Genomic DNA, 18,423 nt, shown 5'->3' on the forward strand with positions numbered 1-18,423 from the left:
TATGCTATTTCACAGGATACTCACCCAGCATATGTACAAAATTACAGAGTTAATAGCTTATGCTAACCATTTTCTCCCACAGTTTTTAGAAGCTTTATGCTGTACTGTAGTGTGCACAGTCCTCATGCTGACAAAGAAACTGAAACCTGTCTCTTTCTAACCATGTTGTCCTTATGTTCTTCCTAGCAAGGCAAAAGCCTCGTATGTATATATTTGTCTCCTAGCATTGCTTTCTGAGGAGGTGGCCCTTAAAAAATCTCAGAAAATGGAGCAACTACACCTCTAAAGAGGAAACAGGGACTAACTTCATCTGTAGGTAGTTACCTAGAGCAACAGATTTCTGTAGCTAACTCCTGGCTGTGAGCAGTTACGTCAATGTAGTAAAGTCTCGGTGTCCCTTGCTTCTCTAGCCATCATGTAGGTGTTGACCATCGATCATCCTGTAGTTCTTTTTCTGTAGTTCTTCCTTCGCCCTTTTGTCTGAGACTGCCCTGAGCCATCCAGTTGCATTGAAGTAGTTCATGGTGAGAGCTTTATCTTAAGAGACAATGGTCTTCGTTATTTTTTTAATATTTAAGTAATATTTATGTATCACGTCAATGCTGCTAGAAATGCATGCAGTATCATGTGTGGCTATACAGTAGTGTGCCTCTTCTGTGTTCTCACCATTTACATCTTTTATAAGCAGTGTTGCTAGGATAATTGCAGAGATCTTATTTCATTGTACTTATCCTGAGCGGTTAAATGATGTATATTTTGAAGTCCCTGCACCCATCCCTTTTCTATTATATTATTTATTATGTGAAAATTGCTTTGCTATCTGTAAAGTCATTAACCATTAAATTTCTCAGGAATGAGGCCGGACATTGGCATTATCTTGACTAGGTTTGAAAAGCAAATTAGTTCTCCAGGAGCACTTAGCCTAGGTATGCTAAACTACTGCAGAAGGTGGCTGTTCCTTTCAGAAGTAACAAGGGTTTCTTCTCCATCTGGTGGCGACAGGAGCAATAGGATGATTATCCTGACCTGGTCCTGGTTCTGTCCCAGCTCTCTACCAGTTCTGTGTCGTGTCTCTCCAGTCAGCGGTGTGAGCTCAACTTTGGACCAACAGCAGTCTGTTTTCATGGCTGTGATCTTTTTCTGATACCTAATGTTCTGATTTGTACCCTGGTTCCTGGGCCTCTTGTTGAATCTGATTGTATCACATTTTATTGGGGCTTGGAGAAAATACTGCTATCTGTTCCTGTAGTAAGTTCAACTCTGCATTAAATGTATAAAATAACAAGGAGCTAAGACTTTCTTAGTGATGGGTGGTGTGCTGCCGACCCAGGAGTGTCAGGTACGCTTCTGTTTGTCACTTCCTTGGGCTTGCAGTGACTGCCTTTACGCTGCCTGCTTCCCCTCCTCACCCCCTCTGCACCAGCCTGGAGGCAGCAGCTCTGACCTCCAGCGCGCTCTCGGCAATATGCTCTGGACATCTGCGATTTCAGCTGTCTGCTCTTACAGGGCTGTGATTTGTGCTCATGTTTGTAAGACAGGTTTCTGCAGTGCTGTTTTTTGGGTCTGTGTAAGCTTTTGCATTGTGTATAATGAGTTGTACATACCTGCAGACTCGAATCCTGAGTGCTGTTGCAAACGTGTACATTGCACTACAATGAGGACTAAAGAAAACAGCAACCAACTTCCTTGAAATGTGATCAGAAGGGGATAATATACACTTCAGAGTACATTAGGCACATTGTGAACAGGGGCAAGAGCTCAGAGTCTTTTATAGGCGGCTTTGATATGCTGTAACTACATTCACCCTTTTGCTCCTCAAGACTTAGATCTTGGCTGAAAAGGTTCTGGCTGAGCACCCCCAGGAAACCCTAATCCACTGCCTCTGAGTCCAGTGCTGTCAGACACAGTACCAGGAGGTGTGCTCAGTGACAGACAGGTGAGCGAGCTCTGCTGTGGTGCTCTTAGAGGAGATTTAACAGTGTTTCTTGGACTGCAACATTTGCTTATGAGAGGCTCTACTTAGCTGTTGCTGATGAAGTTTTATCCTTCCTTCACAGAGTAGTTTGTGAGATTTACCCAATTGCTTTTGGCTTTCCAAAATCACTTGGCCTTAACGTTCATGCTAATGATGAAGAGTTGGAAGGATGAGGTTGCTGAACGTAAAGACGAAACTTGCAAGTTTATCAAGCTGTAAATTTATTCCTTTTACAGTGCGTGATTTTAATGTGATGCATCAGATGAAATAGATGAATGAAGTATTAAAAATCTAATTAGATCAAATCCAAAAGGTTATGTACCAGTTTGGGAAATCTGTCTGTTCTCTAAAACAATGATGGAGGATATCATACTTACAATAGGTGATCACGCTGCCTAGAGCTTCTTTAACTAAACTTTATGCAAGCACAACCTTGAATGACCTGTTCTTATTGTTAACCAAATTTTTCTTGGAAATTTGCTATTGGAGTATTTTCTTTTTAAAATACTCTTTTCAGTTGAAGCTTGTAAGGTAGTTCAGCCTGACTATATAACAGTTTGGGAATGTTTAAAACCACATTTCTTACTGACAGAATTATTATTCAGAACACCTTACAAATTAATATGTAGACTTTCCATTCCACATAGTTTGTATGGACTCTGCATTTGGTTCTTGTGGTAGAACATAATCCATCTCCTCTCCCCCCCTCCAAAAAAAAATATATAGAATTTATAGACATGTTATGGTGGAAAAGAAGGGTCCATAGTTACTGGACTGTATAGGACTCTTCCGAACTATCCATGTCAAAGCTCTCAGTGAAAATAAACAGATCAGACAGCATGGAGTGGGAATGAAGCATGCCTATCTATACGCACAGGAATGTGCATGAGATTAAGTTTTTTTTTCCTTTGAGTTTAAACAGTGAGCATTAAAGCTCAACTTTACTTTTTCCTGATAAGACTAACACCACATGCTCTGAGCTGAGACAGCCCCCTCCACAAATGGTTGCAGGGAAATAACTAAACGTATGGTCATCAGCTCATGCCATATTTTCCTCACAACACCATCAGCAAGCAGATGCTGTATGTAATCAGAAATTCCTGCTTACTAGCAGAGAAATCACAAATATGACACATTGCCCAACATTTGGTCTCTTTTATTACAGGGTGGCTACAAGAATTTTAAATATGTAATATAAGAGCCTGGTGAGCGAGTCTGTCTTGTGTGAGTTCTGTAAATAAGTAACATAGAGCTTCCCTAGTCACCATTTACAGTCTTTCTCTGTCTCATTGAGCCCATATGCCTTTAGAATAAGGTCATCAGTTGTGTGTATTCCACTTCTTTGGCCTTGTTGCCTGTGTGTTTCTCCAAGTCAGCTGTGAGGGCTGGCCTGTCCCATATACCCCTGCTACACAGGTCCTGTGACCTCTCTATCTTGCTCCACATTGCATTTTCAAAACTATTTTCACTGGATTTACTCTAAATAATAAAAAGTATTTCTCAAATATTTTGGCATTACTAATAATATGTATTCAGAATTCTTTTTGAGGGTCAAATGCAAACTCCCATTGGGCATAAAGTCAAGTAAGCTAATATTACACATTCTCATGTACCAGCCAGCTCATGGGAAAGTTGGCTGGTAAACGGGAAGCCATTTTTTCTCTCTGAAACCTCGTATGTTCTTTAATCTCTTAGGATCAGAAGTTTAAACATTTACCTATTTGGGATGCCAAATGTTGACTGCTAAGAACATTTGGAGCGCTCTGAAAGCTGTGGTTTGATCTGTTATGGATATGCAAGAATAGGAAAAAAAAAAGTTTATCATAATTTGTTCACTTATAGCCTGAAAAAAAACAGCTTTTCCTATCTTGAAAAGCACAGACAGACATGACCCTAAGCTTATGACTGTAACCTTACCTTGGATCCCCATGAGGCATACCAAATTTCGAGGCAATTTGAACAAGTATGTGGGTTTTAAAGCACTTAAAGTGTCAACCTTTAAACAGAAATAGGTACTCAACCTTGGAGTGCCTGCACTCCCTGGTAATTAACAGGAGGATTTCATTTTTAAACTCTATTGTGGGAATGTAAAAGCTCTTTCTTTGTTGATATTATTAAAATGGAATTTTCAAGCTATGTCAGACTTGCATTAGAATCTGTAAAAGCAAAATCTATAACACTGCTCAGAATATGTCAGAGCAGAGCTCTCCTTAAGGATCTTTACCCACTATATTCTGGAACTGTCATAAACTGCACTTTGTTGCAGATCCTCAGAAACCATTTGCATTTCCTGAAGAAAATGGTCTCAACGTATATATTTTTTTCTAAGGTTGACTGCAAGTGGTGGCAGATGAAAGGAAGCAATCTAACCAGCGTGGACACGAGCATGCTTCCCAACAGCTCTGCAGCATGGTGTGTTGCAATACTTAATTTCTTAAGCACAAAAGCATGTTGTGGTGGTAACTACAAACTTTGTGATTGTTCCCACGTGCCCACCAGCTGGTCAGATGTTCTGTGTTAGGGAGCACCAAGTGCTTCTAATAGAAGTGAGGTTCTCACTGTGGTGAATATGGGGGGGTGGGAAATCCCAATTAAAAGTAAAGGTGCGGTAACAGGAAAAACAGAAAGAGCAAGGAGGCTGTGATATAAGGAGAATTCAGCTCCTTTTTTCATATCTGCATACCTCATTGTCTTTCCATGGATATGCACTCTGGAGTCAAAAACGTTCACTTATGTAATTTATATTCCAGCACTAATCTTAAATCTCACCCTTCACAGCACCTGATATCTTGCCCATTCTTCAGTCCTGCATCCAGCTTTCCTAAGAACTGGAACGATGTGGTTAGCAATGCTGCTTCCCTTCCCCAACCCCCTTAATCTTATAAATCTTGGATAACTAATGGGATTCTGTGGTCTCTTCAAGCACGTTTTGGTTGTAGTCCAAACTGTAAGTAAAGATTTCTCTAAAACAGGAGGATATTTAATAGTATCTGATTTACAATTGTGCATGCATGCCTTCTGGCTGCTCACAAACCATGAATGGAGAAGTTATTTTCTCAACCCTTTCTCAGATTTTGGAGACTGACTTACAGCTGGTGTAAGCAGTCAAAACTTTTTTATTTGTGCTCCTGTTTTCTTGGGTCTTCCTTCACCTGCAAAGTTATCTTCTGATGGAGAGTGCAGTGTATTCATAAGGTAGTTTTGTTCCAGTAAAACTAGCCTGCATGTGAGTAAGAGCAAGTTCTTCATCCCCAACATGTCTTCTGCATTCACACATGTATGTTGGGCACAGTCCAACCCTTCCAGGCTTCTGCATTTGTCACTCAAGCACTGTTTTTTTTTTTTTTTTCTTGCCCATCATTAATATGAATGTCAGACAAGCACAGGTCTACCTCAAACCTTCTGGCTCTCCAGTAGGTAGCAATATACTGGGTTGAAACGTGTCAAGTATCTATCATTACCCTTTGCTTGCAGACCTTCTAGCAGCATCTTTCACTACCTCTGGCAGACTGTCTCCTGCAGGCTGTCCTGACAAATTAATACCTAGCTGCTTGGACAGGAGGACTATGACATAGATGTATTAAATACTTCTTTTTTGTGCTTTTTGTGCTTTTTTGAGCTTTTTGTGCGCTGTTTTTGTTAAATCAGGAGAGTTAATTCAAAAATCACAGATACTGTTTGGTTGTGGTTTTTTTTTTTTTTTTTGATTCCTGGTTGCTTGTTGTTCAACATTTCTCTGTCAGATCATAAATTCCTATGCCAAAGTTGCATAGTTAATGTCACAAGTATTTGTGTCTATGTGAGTGTGTATTATGTGCACATGTATAAAAATCTTTCTAGTATGATTTCATCTACTTAATCCTACTCCTCTGGACATAGCCTTTTACCATCAGAAATAGTAATTTCTTCTGTGGGAAGAAAGTGGCGCCTGCTTTGCTTACTCCAGTGACAGTTTGCTCTTCTGGAACAAAAGCTACATGTTTTCATTCACTAGTGAAGGTAAATATAAACTGAGGAACGTCCATTTACATGAATTAACTGAAATTACACAAAGTAAAATCAACTAATGGAAGTATAAGTGGAGGTAAAATATTAACTATTTTAAAACTGAATTCACAGGCAGATTTATATGGTAAAACTGCTAGGCCTTAGTAACTGGGATATTTTTTCCTTAGTTGCTCAATGCATGTCTTTTTTAGATTTCCTTAGCTTGAAAAGAGCTGTGGAAGGAAAAACCCTTCGGCCTGTTGGCCTGACACTGGAGACACAAGCTTGAATATCACATCAGACAAGCTAACTTCTTACTGGTCTGTCACCTCTGGCAAGTTCTTTGTCTTCTAAAATGTGGCTGTTGTGGGATGTGGAAAATTACCTTGTCTGTACTTTTCACGGCCATGTGGTATTAAAAGACAGTAAAAATAGACAACTAACAAGGGAACATCTTTACAAGAGGGCAAAGAAGCATTTAGACCTGTGGGAGATGACTCTCCCTCGCTTTTCCTTCCCTTCCCTGGCACGCTCTCAGGCACGCACGCGCTCCCACCCCGAGAGGCCAGCGATCAGTGCCCCCGCTGGGCCCGGCTCCTGCTGAAGAAGCCGGTGAGCCGTCGGCACAGCTGCCTTCAGGGCCTCCCGTACCATGCTCTTCAGGACAAGGCAAGCACAGCCACCTAAAATCATGTTTTGTTTGCATCCAAACTGAAAGAGCATTAAAGGGGGAAATGGGAATTCAGAGCTGCCAGCTACACTATCTCTGCTATCAGTTCACCAATAAGGCCTAGCACAGACCTGCAGAGCCTCTGGATAAATTGTATTTTCCAAGGGTTAATTAAGCTGTCTTGAGCTTCTGCATGAAGGGGAACAAACTGGCACTTGCAGCGTTTTCTGAAACCTGCTGTCGACATTACAGTCCCTGCTGCTTTTAGCTGTATCGATCCGATGCCTGACCTGTGAAATCCTTGATGGCTGCTAACACTGGAAGCTTACTGGAGCTTTCCAAGGGAGCTTCAGGACAGCTTGTGTAGTCAAGTACAATTACCTGTCCCTCCAGGAGAGCCAATTAGTTCACAAAGAGCTGGAGCAGAACAAATGTTTTGTGTGTGATTTAGAATCTTAAAAAAAAAAAAAAAAAAAAAAAAAAAAAAAGCTTGCTTCTGTCTGATTCTTTTGTTTCTAATTTTATGATTATTGCTCCGTTCATGACAATCCACACTGCATTTCGTTACATGTCTCATAAAGGACTACTTGGGCATGAGAAAACAGATTTACAGTTATTATTTTTTAACAGAAAAGTCTCATGTGTAATGCGAAAGCCAGCCTTAGTAATTTTAAATATCATGGGCCTGAAAGTAGAAGGCTTACATACTGAATATTTTCAGAGCCTTGGATTAATTTGTTTAAAACTGACAGCATATGTAGATATTTGTGCTGTAATTTTTATAGCACATACATATATGTATATATAGTTATGCACAGATCTCACTTAGAATTCTGGGTCTTTTCTGAAAGTAAGAAGAGAGCAACTGTTGTACAAAAAAAAAAACCTCATAAGCATAGAAATTAGAGATCAGCAGGTATAATATAACCCAGTTATTGTGGTATATACTATCTCTTTTTTTAAAATAGAAATAAAACAGTGAACCCTATCTAGATCTCCATTATTCCAAACAGTCTTACTACTTGGCTTAAGTTGTGAAGGGGTAACAGAGTGGCATTGGCTCAGTAATAAAACCTCTTTAATTAATCTGAACTAATAGTTCAAATAAATAAGGACCCAATAATTTAAGTGGTTGTTTAGAGTGGACAGGGTCCAAAATATGCAGTGTTCTACATATAAAGTGGTCTATAGCAAAGACTGTTGCAATACAGAAAACTTTGGGTGGTCATCAGCTAGTGGTGAGAGATGCCCTGTGGTCAGCAAATACGTGTTTTGTAGGTATTGTGCAACTCATAGCCTGTTGCTGAAAATGCAATGCTTTTTATTTTTTTTCCCCTTGGAAGAGTAATAGAGATCTCATTGGCCTCCAGTTTAGGACTCAGGGTTCAATGACTTACCCATTACGTTTGGATCCCTTCCAGTCCTAAAAACTCTTGGCATTGCTGCTCCTGAAAAATGCAAGGAAGGGGAACGGGACGTGGACCTTTTCATTTCAAGGTCGCTGATTTGATGAGGTCTGGGTTAGCAGTGACCAAAAGTTATTACTGTGTGATGACTGTTTTGGTTTCCAGTGTGAAATGAGATGATGATCTTTTAGTCCAATTCCCAGCTGAAGAATGTTCATAGTACAGAAGCCACTGCTACAGCTGGCACTAATTGGCACTCCACTTAGCGCCGAGAGCAGGTAGACCAACTGCTGAATGGGCATTAGAATGGATTTGTGTTTTAATTCTTTGAAGTCCTTCTTCCAAAGGAGGTTTGAAATGCTCAAGACACAACTTGCTGTTGTCTTTCCTATGCAGGTGCCTTGTAGGGGATGCAGAATTCCATGCTATCAAGCTGGCAGTTCTCTCATGTAAGAGAAAAAGTAAAATTTTTTCCACTGAGCAGATAACAGTAACATTTATTTATTTTCACCAGAGTTTGCATTCTATCCAGGTGTAATTTATGTGGGAAAACAGAGAGCCACAGTTGGAAAAAAACATATTGTGTCACAAAAAAAAGGTGTTTATGATCATGTACTGGTCAGGACTTTGTGAAAGTTGGAGTTTTCATGTCTTGCTCAAAAGCATGAGCATAAACAGGAAATGGATTTTGCTTGCTCAATTCTAGAGCTAAGTCTTACTGTTGCTCTAAATGTTAATATGTCACAGGCATCAATTTAGGAGAAAATCTAAGTTTGACTTTTTAAATGCTTTTGTTAGCATCTCTTCAGTTTTGGGAACTTGCCTTACCTCTTGGACTTGATGTGTCCTGATACAACAGGACATTAAAGAGCCATTGAGAGAAATCCAGTGGGGGAGCTGCTAAATTTCCCGGTGTAATACAGGGCGGACCACTATCTCACTGATGCATGTGGTCCCTGAAGCTCTGTTTAGCGTGCCCAGGTCACATCACCATTCTCTCCCGTAGCATCTGGGTGCATGTGTCCATACTTCATAGGTACGCAGGGAGGATTGATGGCACATTTGAAAGCAACCTTCATGGCTGAAATGGAATTTTTTCAAAGATCTCCGATGGTCTCATGCTGAGGCATGTTGTCTTCCAGCAGTAGTTGGGCTAAGGCTGTGTCAGACTACTTCACGGCAGCAGGGCCATCTATAGCAGGAAGGGTTGTAGCAGTGTCTCCTCGTTACACTTCTGTCGGCTTCTCTGACTCCTAGATGCTTCAGTGAGGGTGAAAAGCACAGGCCATGCGGGAAGTTCTGGGGCTGACCAAATGGCATTGCATAAAATCTTAATTTAATTTAAGATTTATAAATGTGCTTGGTTAACCTTCAGGATGGTGAGACACAGTGCTTTGCATTAGAAAGGACACTCACTGATTTTTCGAAGATTTCCAAGAAATCTTCTGGGAACGGTACAGCAAACTGCAGCCAATAAGACAAGATAATCCTGTAGAGGGTAAGATGTTTTGATCCATGAGCATCTTTTAATAGAACTTAAAATTCTCACAACCATGTTCAGCCCTATGGTCTTAGCAAATCGTGGGTGAAGGAAGGAACCATACAAACAGTTCGTTTGGCTTCTACTGGATTCCCTACGTACTGCACTAAGTAGCAACAAATGCCTGGTCTTTTGTGCATTACATGTTCTTGTAGTATCTGTGCTGAGCTATAAAAACGATCAATTATTTATATGGGAAGCATAGCAAGTCTGAGTGGCATTTCTGTAACCTGGAGCTTCACAATTAATAAATAAAACAGTATCTTCTACTGTCAGTGGCCTGTATCCTTGCTTGCTGAGCTGCATGCTGGGCAGCCAGAAGAGGAATTGTAGGGGCACAATGCTATACATTTACTTTGCTGGTGTAATTACTTGGCAACATTGTCAATATTATCTACCTTGCTTAGTAGAAAAAGGATATTACTGTGAAAATATCTACAATAATATTAAATGATGCCTTGCTTAATCGTTTGCTAAGAAGGCATCATGAATTATATTGTAGCAAGCCTTTATAGCAATTGCTGTTTTTTTTTTTTTTCCCTCCTTTCTTTTCTCCCCCTTTCTTCCTTGCTACTTCATACTGAGTCCAGGAAAACTCCATGATGCGATGGGCAGAAAACACAAGGTTAGCAGTAAGGAGTAAGTGTTAACCACCACAAATGCTGCAGTATTCCTTGCAGCATAGTTGTTTCTGTCCTTTGGGTCAGGGTTAAGCACAGTACAGCAGCACTTTCAAACTGCCTTAAGAGTATGAGAAGCTGAAGAGGAGGTCATCTTGTGAAGGGTCAGCAAAAGCAAAATAACAAGGTATATCTGTGTGTGGGAGGGAGGCGTTTGATGTGTTGGTGGTACAAGTAAGAGACCGAGTGAAATCTTTTTAGGTGTAACATTCAGCATCCAGTCCTGGAAGTTCATTTGTGCCTCTCCAGGTTTCTGATTCAGGTTTTCCTTAGCACTTCAAGCAGGTCATATTTTCTCTAACGTTTAAGCTGTTTGGTCATCTTTTTGTTCTTTTACTGCAAGAAAGAAAAGCAGAAGTGTGTGTGTATATATATATATATAATGTTGTCTGTAGTTCCAGAACTTCTTGAATATTTCAATAGAGTGCCTGTCTGTGGTAATTTAAGATCATGCTAAATAGCTTTCTCTCATGGAAGCAAAGTTGTACTGAGCCATGGAGAGGGGTACTCAGGGCAGGTACTGTCCTCTCAGTAGTGGCTTGCATTGAATTTGTAAAGCATGCAACAAAAATAGCCCGTACACCAAGAATGGGTGGTGAGCTGAGTTAGCTTATTAATTAACATCCTTGTTCATCCCTCAGCATCAGAACAGCTTGAGTTTTTCAAACAGAATATTTAACTCCGTTTATCCACAATTATCATGTGCTCCATGGCCAGAGAGTCACTCACATTAAAAATAAAAATAAAATTAAAAAATCCCATCGCGTAGCCTACGGTATCTCTACCCATTGTTGCAGCTCTCAAGTTGTCTTCATATAAAGTAGATTTGGGCAAATTATAACCATTCTTCAAACATCTGAAATATCACTATCCACAATATGTTGGATATGCTTTAATTGTTTGAAATTTCTGTCTTGAAATGATCCTTCTAAAAATGAGTTTGATTTTTTTTCTTTTCAGTATAAGAAATCCTATAGCGTTATCGGAAGGGCTGTGTTCCACTTTATGAACCCTGAAGTAATGGCTCTGCAAAAGTACATGCAGAAATCTGTTATTGACTGCAAAGACATTCGGTACTGATTGACTATGAACTAAAGCATCATTTTCACACTCATACCAGCATCAAAATAATATAATATTTGAACCTCTGATTTGATTGATACATCTCAGCAGCAGGACACTCAGACTTTTATGTCATAAAGTGAAAATGAAATATTTCATGTCATTGAATACAACGGCCTGGCATGCAGTAGTTAAAATTCAATGAAGTTCCAATCAATCCTGCAGTTACTAAAGCTGTTCTTCCTGTTCTGAGAGGGCTTCCAGGAAGACGTGGAGTTAGAATGGTGACTAGTCAGTATTTGTACTTCTAAGGCCTAATATTTCTATCTTGCAAAGTCTGCTAACTATAGATAAGCAGTTGTATGAACAGCAGCTTGGAATACAGGAGATCCAACTTACCCATTCTGCAAACTGAAAACTGTATTTTCCAAGAACATTTACCTACTAATATTCAGGCAGACACATTTTGCTCTTTGCTCAACTCAGGGTTCTTGTTTTGCAAAGTCTTTCCTAAAAATTCTTTTAGTAACATAGTCTTTATGTAAAATGCAATAATTTTTTTCATTTAAATTGAATCTGAATTCTCAGGTTTTGGAAAGGACATGTCTGTATTAACCTAGAAAATATTTAATTTGAACATATTCTCTCAGCATGGAGGTAATTCATTGCTTGTATTTTTTTTTAAAGAAAAAAATGTAAAGATTGTTTCAACTTTTTATATGAAGTGCTCATCTTGACAAGTTCTTAACTTCAGTATATTGTGCCTCATTAGTACTTTAAAACCTGCTGAAGCTAAACTGCATCTTACTTGCCTATTAGTTCAACCTTAGGCCCATCAGTAGAGCATTACCCAATGTCTTGGGAACAATTAAAGCATGCCTTCCCTACCAAACAGTTTTTAAGTGGACAAAACATATTTAACAGTAGAGTTTGTGGCGCACAGAATGGAAATGCAATGAAAACTACTGGGAATATGCATTAATCCTAATGCTGAACAAGTTCCTAATAACTCACTTGAAACTCCTGGGGATATAGTATCAAGTATGTACTCTCTAAATGCTACTAATGAAACATTTACAGTCCACAGTGATAAAAGGAAAATAGAAGAGTTTGTGGCCAGTTAAAGGGCTACTTGAACAACATGCAGAATGCAAACTTCAGATGTATGTGATTATTGATCTTTTCAGCAAAAAGGCTTTATGAATAATATTCATACCATACCATTAGAAGCTAAAGTAGACTGGGAATTAAGCATCAGCAGGAGAGCAATTGATGGATTTAGACAGGTCAGACAATGTCATTCTAAAAGCAGCTAATCAATATGGACAAATGTGTCAGAAAGGTGATTTGAAAAATGACTTTATAATAAGGGAGGAAAAAAAGTCAGGTTCCTTAGGTCCCCAATTTTTCCTCCCTCAGAATTATGTATTATTGACGCAAGGTTGCTAACTGTTTCACATTTCCACAAGCAGCAAAAAGAAATTAAACTCAAAAACTCAAGGACAAAGCTATGGTTTCCCCCCACTGAAAACAAACACGTAGGCTGACACCAGGGGAATTTTGCCCAGTGTAGCTGCTGTGGTATCCCTGCTGTCCAATTTCACAGCTGGGCCATACGTTATCCCACCTCGTTTTGAATCCTCTTTGAAGTTGCAAACTTAGCACCAGAATCTGTGTAGCATTTTGTTGAAAAGGGATGCTCCAGCACTCCTGAGGAGGCAAAACCTTTCTGAGCTGGATTCTTTTTGCAACAAAAGAGCTGTGATGGCTTTAACTTGATGGCTTAGGTAGCTTTCCAGCTGCTTTGTTCTCATTCAAGTGGTGCAAAGTGGTCAGAGAGATGCCACTTGATTTCCAGTTGGACTTCTTCAGGAGTCGACTGCCAGCCATTGGATATTGTTAAGCTTTTGTCTGTCAGATTAAAAAGTGCGCTACATTAAAGTGTGATGTTATTTGCTCTCACAGTTCACCGTAACCTACCAGCTGCCTGAACAGCACGCGCTTATCAGAGCCTGCTTAATTCTCAACTCGCTCTCCGAAACTTCTCACTGGCTTCTATTCTTCCCAAACCATGAAGAAAACGTGGTGGTTAATGCTTAGGGCTGCAGGTTAATGCTCAGTAACTGTTTCTAATTCTGACAAAAACTTCCTGTGTGACCTATTGGACACACGACCAAACCTGTCCTTTGCTGCAATTTCCCCACCAGTAAAATAAGTAGCGTAGTACTTCACCTCTTGAGAAGTTTATACTCCTGAACTCCCCGAGATACTCCAATGGAAGGAATAAAAGAAAGGGTTTATAAGTACCCAGGGCATTGTTATTATTTCTCCTTTTGTCAAAGACAAGGCTGCCTTCAATTTATTTGAATCTCAAAAAGTAGGAAAAAGATGACTGAAAAGCAATGGATGTGGAAGTTCGGAACAAATTTCTTGTTTGTATCATACTCCACTGTCTCAGTAAACACTGTTAATTTCATCAGTCCCTCTGAAATCATATCTTCTGTGTGACTCGCCTCTCTTGGATCCAACAGTTAAATGTGTCATGGGAGACAATATTTTCTTCCCTGAAATAATCTTTCTTTTTGAGGTCCATCATGACAGGATGTCTGGGTAGGCTGAAATCAGTTTGAATATTCTGAACATCCTGTATCCCATCTGAGATTCTCACCATGCTCCTGGAAGAAGAAATATTAACTTGGGTATCATCGGTAACTTCTCAACAGTTTTTTATTGCCCTTTGAAAACATTCTCTTGTCACCGCTGTGGATGAACACATTCAGGATGAATGTGGTCCCCTGTGGGATGGCAGAAGGCAGGGCTCTGGGGGAAGGCTGCCCACTGCCACCCCCTGGCCTTTAGGGGAGGAACGAGGGGAGGCGTTGTAACGCCCTGCCATCTGGAAGCGACTGGAGGCAGGGTAAGTGATGAGGAGCAATGCAGCCAGATTCAGTCAGCTTGGCTTTGTGTAGGTACTCAGTCAGCTGATGGCAAATATGGTCCAATGTGTAAAATAACAGAGCAGTTGGGGATTATTTACTAACCAGAACATGTGTATAGCACGCTGATGAGGAAAAGGACTTTGCAAGTTGCACTGGGGCAGTAAAAAAAAAAAAATCAGCCGAGAGGTAACGTATGTGAATGTTGATGTTGTTGTACTAATGTGAATGAAGCTTTCTGTAGAGTCATCACTCTACCCTTTTGCAACTAGGTACATTTTTATTACTGAACTACATTCATCTTGCAGCTTTTGATAAGAATATTTTTATTACCTAGTCACTGCATTTGATTCTTTACCAGGTATAATTAATATCAGCTGGGTATGTGGGGTTTCTATTGACTTTAAGGCCACAACCTGGTAGAAAAATCCTGGTTTTGCATAAATCATTGATAGTTCTGCTGCAGATTTCTGAGAGGACCATGTTCTGCTGTGGAGGACGCGTGGCGCAGCACAGAGGACCCTGCATTAGCTAGGGCAGCAGTGAGTGATGGTGGGAAGCCAAGCACTGGGCTGCCAGCAGCCACCACTCGCTGCTTCTGAGAGCTGGGTGTTTTGGAGGGCGTGGCACTGTGCCATAGGCATATGTTGAGTCTTGGTTTAAGGACTTAGAAAGATTTACTTGTGGTGAGGTGCACCTTAAGCATAGCCTTGGTTTCACCCTGGAGAAGAGGCCTTTCAGTTTGGGATATGAGCAGGAGCCTAACCCTACGGTTAGCTTATAACCCAAATCTGCTCCCTTCCCCTCCTCTTCCATTCCCTCCCGTAGATGAGTTCAAGAGGTTTGGCTTCAAAATTCCTATTTTTCCTCTTACTGCTGGTGATTATTTAAATAACACCATATCCCCAGAATGTGCAGTGTATATACCTTATTTACTAGGAGATCATCAGTTGTTGGTTGCATTAGTTCTGTGATCAAGTTCAGAGAAAAAGCCTTTAAGAATATTAGTTTTTTTCTTTCCTCCATAGTCCTGCCTCTTTGGCATGGGTGCTCACAGCAATTCCCACTAGCAGAATAGGTACCAAATAGGGTTTCTTCTCCCCTTAATGCTACTTCAGCAGCACAAGGTCAATGTTGCTTTCCCTCTGGTTTTCCCACCTCAGGAGAGTAACATTTCTGAACAGCAGTCCCCAGTGTTTAGAGCTACCGTGTCCCCCAGTCCTGAAGCTCGTCTTTGCTGCTAAGAACAAAACCGTATTCTCCATAGTGCAACGCGCCCATGATATTAACCCTGTAACCCACTGAGCTCCCTTTGCCATCTGCAAAAATAAATCTGGAGTCTGTTTACAAATTGTAGCTATTTTCCCAGGAACGCTGCATTGTAAAACAACAGTTTGTCTCAAATGTGTTTTGATTTTTCAAAACAGTTTTATCTTGAAAGCGATCCTGTAAGCCTTATCAGGCAAAGCCCCAGTTCCAGTGTAGCCGATTGCTGAATTAAACAGCACTAAACATTTAACATTCTAAATGAATTAGGCTGCAAGATGTAAAGAAAGCTGAGCTTTAAGATGAAATGTAGGACAAACTCAAAAGGATGTTTTGCCTGTTTCATTCAGCATTAGTATCTTGCCTATAGGCCTCCCTTTGAAATAATCTGTGAACATGGTTACCATATAATTAGCTGAGCAGTAAGTTAGGTGTTTAAAAATATTTTTTCAGGTGCTTTTTTGTATTCATGTTAGCTTCTCAACACCAAAAATCAATCTCAATCAAAGCTGCTACTGAGTTTATCATAAATTATCATGAAAAGGTTTTCTACTGAGTAGATGGTTAATTACTATCTAATTTGAATAATTTTGCATATTAATGAGAAATGAATGAAAATCATTTTTAGATTTTTAACTTCAGCTGAGAAACCCATGGAGATAATGGCCCCCTTTTAAGATGCATGTGATCCTGTTACTAAAGGAGACTGAGAATTTTTTTCATTTACCAACTTGTTTTAAATTGATTAATGGATTAGCGTTTTTGTCATTAATAAACTATATCCAAATGAAAGACAAGTTCATTATTTGACTGTGTGGCCTTATATCTGCTGCCAGAAAAAAAGTAACTGACTGAAAACAGATTAAGGCTTTGCTCAGGGAGTGCGTAGCCCGGCACAATCCTTTGTAAATGCCAGAAAGCCAGAAAACTGCAAAGTTACGCAGAGCTGGCTTTGGATGGGTAGCAATCCACATGCTTCACGAGATGAAGCATGAATAGGCACCGCAGGCACAGCCCCCTTTTTCTGCTCAACACCCACACCTACCTGGGGGGAGAGCCCTGCCCGTGGAAAATGGGGGATGCGGCAAAAAGCAACAGAAACGTTCTGCCGTGGCAATTTCAGCCTAGCTGTTGGAGCAGCCTTTGTGCTTTCAGTAGGCTCCTGTGAGACGGGAAAGGACAAAAGAGCTCTGCCTCAGGGCTTGCTTGTACCCCATCCTTATCCACCAGTTTACAGGTATGTCATCCGAATTACCGCTGCCCCGTTGCTTCACTGGATCAAGGCAGTTCTGCCTTGAGAGATGTGTCTCAGAATTCAATACAGCTGTGGGGCTGTAAGGCCATTGGAAGTTGGGAACTGTAAATGACATTAGATCTGGTCTCCTTTATTTGTGTAAGGTCTTTAGGGAGGGATCAGCCCTTTGCAGAGTGCCGAGAATGCCGTAGCCCTCATTGACAATGGTGTGGTCGTCCGTGTGCTGCAGCCGTACAAGTAACAAATTAGGATAAGAGGTGCACACTGCTGCATGGAGCCACACACTTGTTGGGGAACGGCTGGTTAATGCTGCAGCCCCTGGGTTGTGGGATTCCTCCCTTCTGACTTGCAACCACACAGTGTTTATAATATGAGCAAAAGCAGCTTTATAATGAAATTGAAAGGTTGTACATTAAAAATGAGTATACAATGCAGTCTTAGAATAAATAATTAATTGCCAGAAGATATCAGTGAAGCCTAAAGAGTGACATTTATTTAAATATAACAAGACTATCCAGATTTCTAATGGCAAATATTTAAAGACAGGAGGAAAAATTATTGTAGGGAAATAAACCATCCTGCTTCAGAGCATATGCCAGACATTACCTAATGTGAGCTAGGAAGCAACTACACGTGCATATTTTGGTAGATATTTGACTGCTTACAGCAAGGTGTCTTCCTGCAGCAACTGTTAATAACCTATATCCAAAACAGCTTACTAGGTACTGAGCAGGCCAGTCTTGCAGTCTGGCCAGCCGCACGTAAATATCTTTTGAATTGATTTCTTCACTTTGGTAAAATGAAAAGGAGAGTTTATACTAATTCTTTAATATATTCCAGCACTTCTCCATCTTGTTGTTTGGGGGGAGTAGTATGGTCCTATATACTATGTTTGTATTTTTGCAACACTTTAAATGTTGTTTCAAACACACAAAATGTTTTGAGGATTAGAATTTTCTTTTCTGTTGACAAAAGCTTCCTTACCTCCATTCCCCTCCATTGTCTGTTTCCTTATTTTTACTTCCTTGAACTACCATGTGCATGGCTAAATGTTGGTTGGATTAGTCTTGAGAGAGCTCTAAGGATAAGCTGCGGACCTCAGACTGTACCACAATTAAAAATGATATGTCAGCATGTCAAAAAAAAAAAAAAAAGAAAAAGAGTCAAGATGGGAATGGTGTGTAAGAAGTTGGTTAATTAACATAATTTCTGTAGTGTAGCAGCATTTTTTTAATTTTTTTTTTTAGGGCTTGAAATGAAGTACCTGTAGAAAATAAATATTGAACTGAACAATAGAACTTAGTAATGATCAGTATGCTTCCCTTACTCATTAGCAGGGCACCAATATGTCCAAGTGCACCCAAACAAAATGTTCTCTCTAGTTTAGATCATCACTGTAGTCTCTGCTAGTGCTGATGAAAGAATCAGGGACATAACTCAGAACAGTGTATGAAATCTCCTACATTTCACCAGTGTGCAAGCTAATAAGCATGTGACAGGCAGAATGTTCTACTCTTTTCCCAGTATTAAGTCATACTTCACTGATGCTTATATCAACATATCTCTCAAAAATGATTTGGCCCAATTCTTACAGTCTTTCTTAAATACTCCAATTGCTTTCAAAAGGAATTTTAGGTGTTGGCTGC

At 40.1% G+C, this 18,423-nt stretch overlaps 1 long non-coding RNA gene across 4 annotated transcripts in view; it reads left to right on the forward strand.

Annotated features, from left to right (window-relative positions):
- The window catches only part of LOC121066982, a 123,750-nt gene that overhangs the window by 18,042 nt on the left and 87,285 nt on the right, over positions 1-18,423 (forward strand). The window lies entirely within an intron of this gene.

The sequence above is a fragment of the Cygnus olor genome, chromosome 3, assembly GCF_009769625.2.
Source record: "Cygnus olor isolate bCygOlo1 chromosome 3, bCygOlo1.pri.v2, whole genome shotgun sequence".
In the NCBI taxonomy this organism is placed as follows: Eukaryota; Metazoa; Chordata; class Aves; order Anseriformes; family Anatidae; genus Cygnus; species Cygnus olor.